The sequence below is a fragment of the Mus caroli genome, chromosome 9 (assembly GCF_900094665.2).
Source record: "Mus caroli chromosome 9, CAROLI_EIJ_v1.1, whole genome shotgun sequence".
Taxonomy (NCBI): Eukaryota; Metazoa; Chordata; class Mammalia; order Rodentia; family Muridae; genus Mus; species Mus caroli.
In genome coordinates, this window is record NC_034578.1 from 16,451,290 (window position 1) to 16,462,104 (window position 10,815).

At 42.2% G+C, this 10,815-nt stretch overlaps 1 protein-coding gene and 1 pseudogene across 4 annotated transcripts in view; both read right to left on the reverse strand.

Annotated features, from left to right (window-relative positions):
• The window catches only part of LOC110302589 (zinc finger protein 26), a 25,696-nt gene extending 16,683 nt beyond the window's left edge, over positions 1–9,013 (reverse strand). The window contains exons 1-2 of one of the 4 annotated variants that reach the window (XM_029481627.1): positions 8,728–9,013; positions 8,256–8,369 (exon numbers count right to left, since the gene is read on the reverse strand). The gene's annotated coding sequence lies outside the window, so the exon portion shown is untranslated. Of the gene's footprint in view, positions 1–8,242; positions 8,370–8,613; positions 8,698–8,727 lie in introns of those variants that run through there. The other 3 variants (XM_029481625.1, XM_029481626.1, XM_029481628.1) reach the window with 3 other exon arrangements.
• Positions 4,468–6,169, reverse strand: LOC115031934 (annotated as a pseudogene).
• Positions 9,014–10,815: the final 1,802 nt, after the last annotated feature.

Below are 10,815 nucleotides of genomic sequence, written 5' to 3' on the forward strand. Positions count from 1 at the left end.
AAAGGAAGGAAGGAAGACAGACAGACAGACAAAAAAAAAAAAAGAACTCAGGAAAGTAGGCACATGAGTTACTTAAAACACAAATCTTGGACTGAAGAGGTGGCTCAGAAGATAACTCTTCCTTAGGACCCAAGTTCAATTCCCAGCACAATTCAATTCTCACAAACATCTATAACTCCAGTCCCAGGGGACCCAACACCCTTTTCTGCCATCCTTGGGCATCAAGAAATACACAATATGCAGACATACATACAAAACCCACCATCTTAGGGTTTATACTGCAGTGATAAAACACCATGATCTACAGCAACTTGGGGAGGAAATGTTTTATTTCATATTACACTTCCAACAAACAGTCCATTAATGAGGAAAGTCAGGGCAGAAACTCAAGGCAAGAACCTAAGGCAGGAACTGAAGCAGAACCATGGAAGATTGCTGTTTGTTACTAGCTTCTGGCTTCCCCCTCTGATCTCTTATATACCCCAAGACCCCAGGAACCACACCACCCACAGTAGGCTGGATCAGTCTGTATCCTCTATTCTGTATTACTAGACTTAAAAAGATTTTTAAAAAAATATTTCAGCCAGGCATGATGGATGGCGCACACCTTCCTAGCACTTGAGAGGCAGAGACAGAGGCAGGTGGATCTCTGTAAGTTCCAGAACAGTCTGGTCTATAGGGTAAGTTCCAGGACAGCCAGGGCTACAGAAAGAAACCCTGCCTTGAAAAACAAAAACAAAAGAAAACACCAATTTCATGTTTATGTGTATGACTATCTTGTCTGATTGTAAGTATGTGCACCATGAGTGTCTGGAGCCCAAGGAGGGTGGGAAAGGGTCTGGAACTAGTATTATGGATTGTTATAAAGCACAATGTAGGCACTGGGAACTTTGCTGGAAACTGAATCCAGGTCCTTGGCAACTGTAACTCTTAACCAATGAGTCATCTCTCTAGCCCTGCAAAAACCAATAGAAATAACATTTTGAGACAAGCATAAATTATATATTTATATTTATAGACAGACAGACAGATAGGACAGATAAAATCTATCTCACAACCAAGCTCACACTGCAGAAATAAGGAATCTATATAGAACACGGGTCATCTACAAGAGCATAAGAAAGAAAACATTGCCTCAGATGAATATACTCATCAACAAAAGAGAACCAGGAAGAAATCCATCATATCCAAAACAACAAACTCCTAATACCAATTTGGGGAAGGGTTGCCAGAACAACAATCAACAAAAATGATAAAAAATATGAAATCCCTCTAAGTATTAGCCTCAAATAAATATAAATGGGCTACAGCTCAAAAAAAAAAAAAAAAAAAAAAAAAAACGCGTTTTAAAAAGCTATAATCCACCAAACTGGAAAATACAAAGAAATGGATGAATTTCTTCATATTATGACATACAGAAGTTAAACCAAGATCAAATAAGCAATTTAAACAAACCAAGATCCAAGAAGTTGCAATTAAAAGACTCCCAACCACAAGAGCCCAGGACTAGATGGATCCAGTGCAGAATTATACCAAACTGAATTCAAAGAATTAATGCTAATATTCCTCATATTATTTCACAAAATAGAAACTGAGGGCATTTTTTTCTAATTCCTTTTATGAGGCCAGTTATGCTGATACCAAAACAATGCACCAGCCTCTCAAAAAAATTGTTTTAAAAACTTACAGACCAATCCCTTATGAACATAGATGCAAATATTTAATAACATATTGGCAAACCAAATTCAAGAATGCATCAAAAAGACTGTTTAATACCAGCAGCTGGGAGATAGAGGCAGAGAGACTTCAAGAACAGCCTGGTCTGGCTGGAGAGATGGCTCAGCAGTTAAGAACACCAACTGCTCTTCCAAAGGTCCTGAGTTCAAATCCTAGAAACCACATGGTGGCTCACAACCATCCGTAACAAGATCTGACTCCCTCTTCTGGAGTGTCTGAAGACAGCTACAGTGTACTTACATATAATAAATAAATAAATCTTTAACAAACAAACAAACAAAAAACAGCCTGGTCTATACAGTGAGTCCTAGGATAACCAGGACTATACAGAGAGTCCCTCTCTTAAGAAAACAAAATTATCTAACTTGATTAAGTAGGCCTCATCCCTAGAGATACAGGAATGGTTTAACATACATAAATCAATAGACATCACCATTAAGAGATTGAAAGATAAAAACCACATTGTCATCTCATCAGATGAAGGATGAGGTCTTGAACAAATCCAACATCTTTCAGGATAAAGCCCTGGAGAGCAGAGATACAAAGACTATTGATGTGGAGAGCACCCAATGCTGCTTGTATTTTGATGCTAATTCCACTTTCTCAGGAGGGGCAAAGGACAAGGAGCAAATCGAGTACACACGTGACTTCTTGTGAACCTTCTCCTCACCTTAACTTATAAAATAAAGGCTAGAGCCAGTGATTAGGCAGTGGAAGGGAAGGTGGAGCTGAAAAGTCTGGGAGAGGAGAGAAGGAAGGAAAATGGAGGAAGAGGAAGGCGACCCAGATTCCAAGTGGCTTTAAGTAGCCACAGGTACCTATGAATATCATAAAAGGATAGAATAATTGGGATAATTTGCCTAATCTAGGTCGGCAGCTTGTATCATTATCAACTGGCTCTGAAATTACTGTGTGGGCATCTTGTGAATTGAGAATTTATTGATATATAAATCTGACTGATTATAAGCTTCTAGAGTTTTGATTTACTGGGTTAAGGGGATTTGTGACAACTAGCCACAGAGGGTAGATGGCTGAGAAGGTACAAGTGGTTCTGAGGCAGGTGACCCACACAGGGCTAGCCTAGAAGTAGAGAAACCGCAGGCAGAGAGTAGCTGGGTATAGCACAGGATGGTAGTAGCTCTGGCATAGCTGCTAGTGTCTCCCGACCACCAGAGGACTTAGATTTAATATGGCTTACAAGATTACGATTCTAGCTGATGCACCCACAGCGACTGAATTACTACTGATTCTGAACTAAGTTTGTGTGGTGTTTTCCTTCATGCGGCAGCTCAACTGGGTTCCAGAGAGAAAGGTACAGCAGCAAACCGTGGGTCTGTCAGAAGTGCACCACAAAAGGCCAAGGGAGTTTTGAAGCATGCGGCTGATGTGATAGCGACCTGCCAGTGGGAACTTAGCAAGTTGGGTGGCAAGATTTTGGAGTTCCAGGTCAGAGAGTCTCCTCTAGATGAGAACAGGCCGAGCAATGCTTGCCAGTGCCTGCNGGGGGGGGGAGATTTTGGAGCTCTGAGTCTCCACAAGATGAGAACAGGCCAGCCATTGCCCGCCAATGCCTGGCCAGCCACCCCATTAATGCAATGCCAGCAATAGTGTGGATTCTTTTTTTAATATTTCCCATAACAAAATGTAACAAAGGCAACTTACAGCCTGCCTGCAGCTAATGACAGTTAAACTGAGAGAAATACAAGTAATTCCTCTCAAATCAGAAACAAAGCAAGATTGTCCACTCTCTCCACAGATATTCAATACCTTACTTCAAGTCTTATCTAGAGCAAAAGACAACAGGAGACCAAGGGGAGAGAGATAGTAAAAGAAAGTCAAAGTATCTTTATTTGCAGATAACACTTTATACATAAAAGACCTTGAAACTCCACCAGGAAGCCAGGCATGGTGTCGCACGCCCTTAATCCCAGCACTTTGGGAGGCAGAGGCAGGCGGATTTCTGAGTTCGAGGCCAGCCTGGTCTACAGAATAAGTTCCAGGACAGCCAGGGATATACAGAGAAACCCTGTCTCGAAAAACCAAAACAAAACAAAACAAAAACAAAAACAAAAACTCCATCAGGAAACTTCTAAAGCTAATAAATTTTCAAAGTATCAGGATACAAAATTAACACAAAAATCAGTAGCCTTTCTATAACTGACTGAGAAAGCAATCAGGAAAGCAATACCTTTCACAGTAGCCTCAAAAAACAACAATAACAAAAACTAGGAGAAGTCTAACTCAGCAAGTACCTGAGTTCTAAAACCTAAAGATATTGAAGGAAAAAAAAAAAACTGAAGATGCTAAAAGACTGAATGATCCCTCATGCTCATGAATCAGAAGGATCAATAGAGTAAAAAGAGCCATCCGATCAAAAGCAATTTACAGATTCGACACAATTTCCACGAAAATCTCAATGCAACTTTTTCACAGAAAGTGAAAAAAACAATTCTCAGCTTCACATGGAAACACAAAGGAAAATCCTGGATAGCTAAAACTCTCCTGAGTAATAAAGGAGCTGCTGGGAGGGAGGATCCTCACACCAGTATTTCAAGTGGTGCTGCAGAGCTAGAGTAATGAAAACTCCATGGCATGGGTATAAGACACACAAAGTAATGGAATTGAAGACATGGACGTAAGTTCGCATACCTATGGACACTCAGTTTTGACAAAGAAACCAAAATATACACTAGAAAAAAGACAAGATGTTCGATAAATAGTGCTGGTTAAACAAGATGGCTGCATATAGAAAAATACATTATGTCCATATGTATTATCCTGCAAAAAAACTCACTTCCAAATGGATTAAGGACCTTAAGATATGGCCAGATACGTTGATTGTAATAGAAGAACTTTCATTATTAGAAATAATAAGGAATAATAAGAGAGAATAGGCTTTACCCCATTGAGACAAGAAAAGACTTTCTGAATAGGACACGGCTATTACAGTCACTGAGACTAACAATAAATGGGGCTTCATGAAACTGACAAGCTTCTGGCAGGCAGCATCTACAGAGTGAGGAAAGACCCTTACCAGTAGTCAGAGCACTGACACAGGGTTCCTATTACAGAACTAAAAAGAGGCCATCAGGAAGCCACCCATCTGGGTGTGCATGCCTCTGTGGGTGTGCAGGTGTTTCCCGTGCCTTTTGTTTTGTTCTGGCTCTATGTTATTCTATGTTTGTTTATTGGTCCATTTGCTTTCTAAAGAGAGAAAGGGGTGGAGTTAGATGGGTGGAGTGGTGGGAAAATCTAGGAGGAAACAGGGAAACTCTTAAGCAATGGTTCAGTAATTTATTAATGAGTTGGAAGATCTCAGAATTTGTTGCTCAGAGCAATAAGTACTGAAATGATTGCTTCAACTTTTGCCAGGTATGTATTTCTGGTTAGGTCCTTACCCTTTACTTTACTAGAGACATTCTGGCTAGGGATGAAAAGTTAAAACATTCCAGAGGTGTATCGCACATGGTACTCAGCACAGCCATCCGTGTCTCAAGAAATCCCATTATAGTCTCTCAATTCATTCCTGAAGCAGCCACAGTTGCTGGTAAGAGATGTTCTCCTCTAGCACCCTGACATCTATCAAAGGAAGGGAAAGAGGAAGCACAAGATGGTCCGAACATGCCTCTAAAACTAAGTCCCTTTGGATTTCAACACGTAAGTAAAGTTTGTGAGTGTACACCACGCTCCCTCCATGTAGTGGATATTCTCATTTAAATGAGAATATCCTCCATAGACTCAGATAGTTAGATACTTGGTCCCCAGCTGGTTTATCTATAATGAGCTAAGTACCTGACTCCCAAAATGTGAAGTAGGGTTTCTTTCAAAGTTGTGAAAATTATTTTCTACTCTGACTGAGACTTTACTTGAAGTGTAACTTTCAACAGACTTGTATTCTACATAAATACATGCATCTTCACTGAATTACATGTACACTAAATAGGGCTGACAGCCATCAGATTGCTAGAAAGTTTCTCGATTGTCATCTTGTAAACAATCTACTCCAAACCCTGGAGTGCACAATGAGAAAGACCAAACAGCTTAGGACCTAATTTCCCTTCCTGTTCTTTCCACTGCTTAGGATCAGTATGAGCACCAGACGGTGTCTTGTTCAGTGTGGTCATTTTAAAATTATTTTGGCCTACTACCATCCCAATTCTTAGAGCCTGTAGCAAGTGTGCTCCACTCCACTGTTATTCAATGAATCTAGGCTTTCTCAGCCATACATTAACATTTTTGTTCCCACTAATTTGACAATTTTTCTTGTTGGAGGCATCTCATTCTCTTGTCCCAGCTAGCCAGGATCTCAAGGATTCAAGCTATCACCTTCCTCAGGCTCAGGCTCAGTCACTGCTGTGACTTTAGTAAGATGTAACCATAGGAACTGGATCTTAAAGTTCAAACAGCTTCACATATGCTTGTCTTACAATGGTTGAGCTTGGTACATGGATAGAGAGAGATCACATTAAGCAAGTAACCCAACAAACCTATGTTTTCACTAATGAAATCTAGATTTTTCTTTTTAAAGGCCAGACATGGTGGTTCACGAATGCGGGTAATCGTAGCACTAGGGAGGCTGAAACAGGACTGCACTAAAGACACCCTGGGCTACACAGTGAGTACCAGGCTTGCCTAGACTACAGACCTTGTCTCAAAAGTGAATAAATAAAATAATCATAATGGAGATGGAAAGATGGTTCAGAAATTAATAGCACTGGCTGTTCTTTCAAAGGACCAGGATTCAATTTCCAGCATCCACATAGCAGCTCATGACAATCTGTAACTTCAGTTACAGGGGATATTATACCCTCTTCTTGCCTCCAAGGAAACTCTACTCAGAGGGTGTCCAGGCTTATACTCAGACAAAATACCCCATACATACAAATTTGTTTAAAACATAGCAATAAAAGAATTTTAAAAGTAGAGACTGGCAAAGTGATTGCTGTGTTTACAGAAAAACAGAGTAGTTTCCAGCACCAGCAACGGGTGACTCAAAACTACCTCTAAGTCCAGCTTCAGGTGATCTCGCCATTCTGGCCTCTAAGGAAAGGCATGCATGCATGCATCTTTTTAAAAATATATTTCTTAATGTTTTGCCTGCATGTATATATGTGCCCACCTGAGAGGCTGATGCCCCTAGAGGCCAAAAGAGGGTGTCCAATCCTCTGGAACTGGAATTACAGAGGGTTGTGAGCCATCTTATAAACCCAGGTCATCTGCAAGAGCAACAAGCGCTCTAAAAGCAGAGCCATCTCTCTCCAGCCCCAATAAACCTTGTCTATGAGGGAGTATCTGACAAAGGGAAGATAAGAAGAGGCAAGAGAGTACACGATCAAAATATAAAATGTGCACGCATGAACATATAATGAAACCCATTTTTTCCTGCAATTAAACAAAAGGTAAAAATTTTAAGTTTTCCTGAAACATGCTACCCAACCAGGAGAAAGAATTATGTTCAAATATCATACTACTTTAGAAAAATAATGTTCGGCTTCAGACGGAGACAAGGGACTGAGGTGCATATCATACATACCAAAGCAGACCTGGCCTCCAGGTTCTCCAAGAATCCCTCAGTCCCTACCTGGCATACCCTGCCCAGCCCTGAACTTTCCAGGCCAGGGACTGGGCTGCCCTTCCCACAAAGGCTCTTCCTTATATAAACCAAACATTTTGGCATTTTGGTCTCTCCGTTCTTGTGTTTTCTCTCTCTCTCTCTCTCTCTCTCTCTCTCCTTCCCTCCCTTCCCCCCCCCTTCTTTCTCTGCCCACAGGTGCCTTTTCTCCTGCCCACCCAATCCCCACCCCACACAATGACTTCCCCGGCCTCTATCCTTGGGGCCAATGAACTCACCAGAGAGCAGCTTCCCAATAAACCTGCTCTAATATTCTAATCTGGCTTGAACTGGCTCATTTCACCAGTGGAGAAATAACATATCAAATAAAGCCTCATCCATTCCTTAACAGAGTTCTATTTATTTATTTATTTAAAGGGGGGGGCGCACATGACTGCCAGTGCCTAGAGACTCTGGTATCCCCATTCCCAGATAGCTGGAGTTAGAGGCTGTTACAAGCCACTAACATGGGTGCTGGGAACCAAAATCAGATCCTCTGGAAATGACATGTGGGCTCTTAACCACTAATCCATCTCTCCAGTCCCAAGTTTCCGTTTTTCATAAGCCATCCCTTCAGTGCCAAACTCCCTATTTTTCCCTTGTTAATACTTTATTGTTGGGATGAAGGGAAGGGGTAAGGGATGCTTTGTGGTCTGCAAACAGATAAATATGCACGGCCTGAGCATTTAACACTTTCTCAAAATGGATGCATGAGGTTTGGGGGAGAGAGAGAGAGAGAAGAGAGAGGAGAAAGGGAGAGCGGGAGAGAGGGATGGAGGGAGGGAGGGAGAGAGAGAAACAGAAAGAACTAATGAAATGCATCGGTTTCCACGAAAGCAACTAAGTTCTAATAAGTTGACAGTGAGAGAGACTGTGGAGGAAATGAGAACGTACAGAAGCTCCTCACCCTGGGACTTTCCTGCTCCATCAAATTCCACCCACTGCTCACAATGAAGCGGGATGGCCAGTTCCTGGGGCGATGGGGCACGAAGATGGATTCCAACGGCCGAAATCCTTCTTTCTGGAAAGCAAAAATTTTGTACGATTATCTTAAAGGCGTTCGAGGCAGTAAGGGCTACATTCGATGGCACGGGGAGCTCAAATATCGTTCCGATGAAATGGCCCCCGGCCGGGACCTGAGAACTGCAGGGCCCTAGCTTCTGAGAAGCGACGGGGCGAGACTCGCGGCCTGGGAACCAGCGGAGTCGCCATGGAGGCCACACCCAGGCCTCACTCCCCACCTCCGCCACCGCCCATCCCCTTACCTAGCCTCACCAGAACCCGCCCAGCCGGCCTGCTACTACTGAGAAAAAGAGAAGGGGGCCGCACGAAGCCACACCGGAAGAGACGGCGGCGAGCTGCGGTTCACTTCCGCTTACCGAGTCCCAGTCCTTCCGGAATTGAAATTTCGGTTCCCCGGAATTGGATGCCGATTGATTCTGAAGCGGAGGTTAAAAGCCCAGTCAAAGGATGAAATTGAAGTTTGAACAAGATTTCTGGGCGAGAACGGCCTTCTCGATGGCCAATCCCAGAGCGAAGTTAAACACACACCGGGAAGTACGGGGTCTCAGGAGGCTCACAAACCTTTCCTTCCCTACCTCCTCTTGGTTCCTGTCCTTCATGGGCAGATGCACTGCCAGATCTGTGAACCAGCCTATCGCTTCCATTTAACCACTTCAGTCTTTATTCTCTGGATACCATGCTAAATTCTAATCGTTGGTAGTGAGACGAGCTAGAAAGATGGGGAAAATGAAGAGGACATGAAAAAAGAAAGCCTCACACCCTGAGACTTTCTGATAAAAAATTTAAACTGTGAACACAACTGATACAGCCAAAAAGTGCATATACAGAGGGAAAAAATGTGTGTTTTCATAAAGATATATCAAATAAGATGTTAAAAGCAAATATCAGTGCATGGCAGTACACCCCTGCAATCACAGCACGCAGAGGCAGAGATAGGCAATCTTCTTGATTCGAGGACTGCTAGATCCACAAAATAAGTTTCAAGCCAGCCAGGACTGCAAAATGAAAACTCATCTCAAAACAAATTGAAAATAGTAAGGCGACAAATTCTACTTACTTAGGGCCAAAATGTCTATAGTCTTGAATTTTACCATATTAGCATTCCTCTCAACCCTAAATCTGAACAATGTACTTCACAAAACCATCTTACAATTTCATTTACAAATTCATTAAGAGTAAACAAGTTAACATATTGTACTTAATTTTTAAATGTTATTTAAATTTTAAGCTATGCTTAATCTTTAAACCTTATAAATTACACATATGTGTGTGTGTGCATTGAAGATATACTTAAATGAGATGCCCTATAGAAGCCCACACCAGTATCTTGTGATTGTGTACTGTCTTTTTCCTATAAAACTTTCTGTCCTCTACTAATCTAGCATTGAGGAGGCAGAAGCCAGTGAATATCTGTGATTTTGAGACTAGCCAACTCTACAAAGTGAATTCTAGGACAGCCAGGAGCTGATATATAGAGATACCCTGTGGAAGAAGAGAAGAAAGAGGAGGAGACCAACAACAAAAACAAAGAGGTGTGTGTGTGTGTGTGTGTGTGTGTGCGCGCGCGCGCGCGTGTGTGCGTGTGTGCGTGTGCGTGTGCGTGTGTGTGTACGTGTGCATGAGCCCTGGCCTTCTAGAAGAGCTTTACACCTTCATATCATGTTTGCTCCAGGAATGAAAGTGGTCATGCAGTATTCCTTTCCTCTGTGTGTGTTTGTGTGTGTGTGTGTGTGTGTGTTCTGTGACTTAGCCTGTCTGTCACCACCTTTAATTGTTGGCAGACAGATATCCTGAGATTGGTTTTGAATGTCTTGGTGAGTTGTGACTATGAGCTAGCCTTGGATGCTAGCCCTGAGTATCTGAAATAAAACCTGGGGTTCTTGCAGGATTTGCTCACAGATGCCCACGATGGAACATCTGTGAGTCACAGTTGAACTCTGTGTCATTCTCAGTCTAGAGGTGGCCCACCCAGCAGCTTACTTCAGTTAGAAATATGCAAATGCATTTGGCCTTTTTTTTTTTTAACTAGGGATTTTGCAGGAAACCTTGCTAAATATTTTTTTAGCTTTTATTGCATTTCTATGTTTTGTGTGTTCATGGACACATGTGCCTTGGTATGCTATGGAGGTCAGAGGCTAACTTACAGGCATCAATTCTCTTCTTTCACTACGTGGGTCTTGAGAATCAAACCCAGATCATTAAGCTTGTTCTCTCTCTCTCTCTCTCTCTCTCTCTCTCTCTCTCTCTCTCTCTCTCTAACTGGGGAGGCTGTTTGAGGCAGGGTCTCTCTATTATGTAGCTCTGGCTGTCCTGGGAGTTCACTATGTAAAGGAAGCTGACTTCAAACTCACAGAAATCTACCTTCTTCTCCCTCCCATGTTTGGTTGTTGTTGTTGGGACAGAGTCTCTCTATGTAAAGCAGGCTGAGCTTGAGGCCTCGAAAC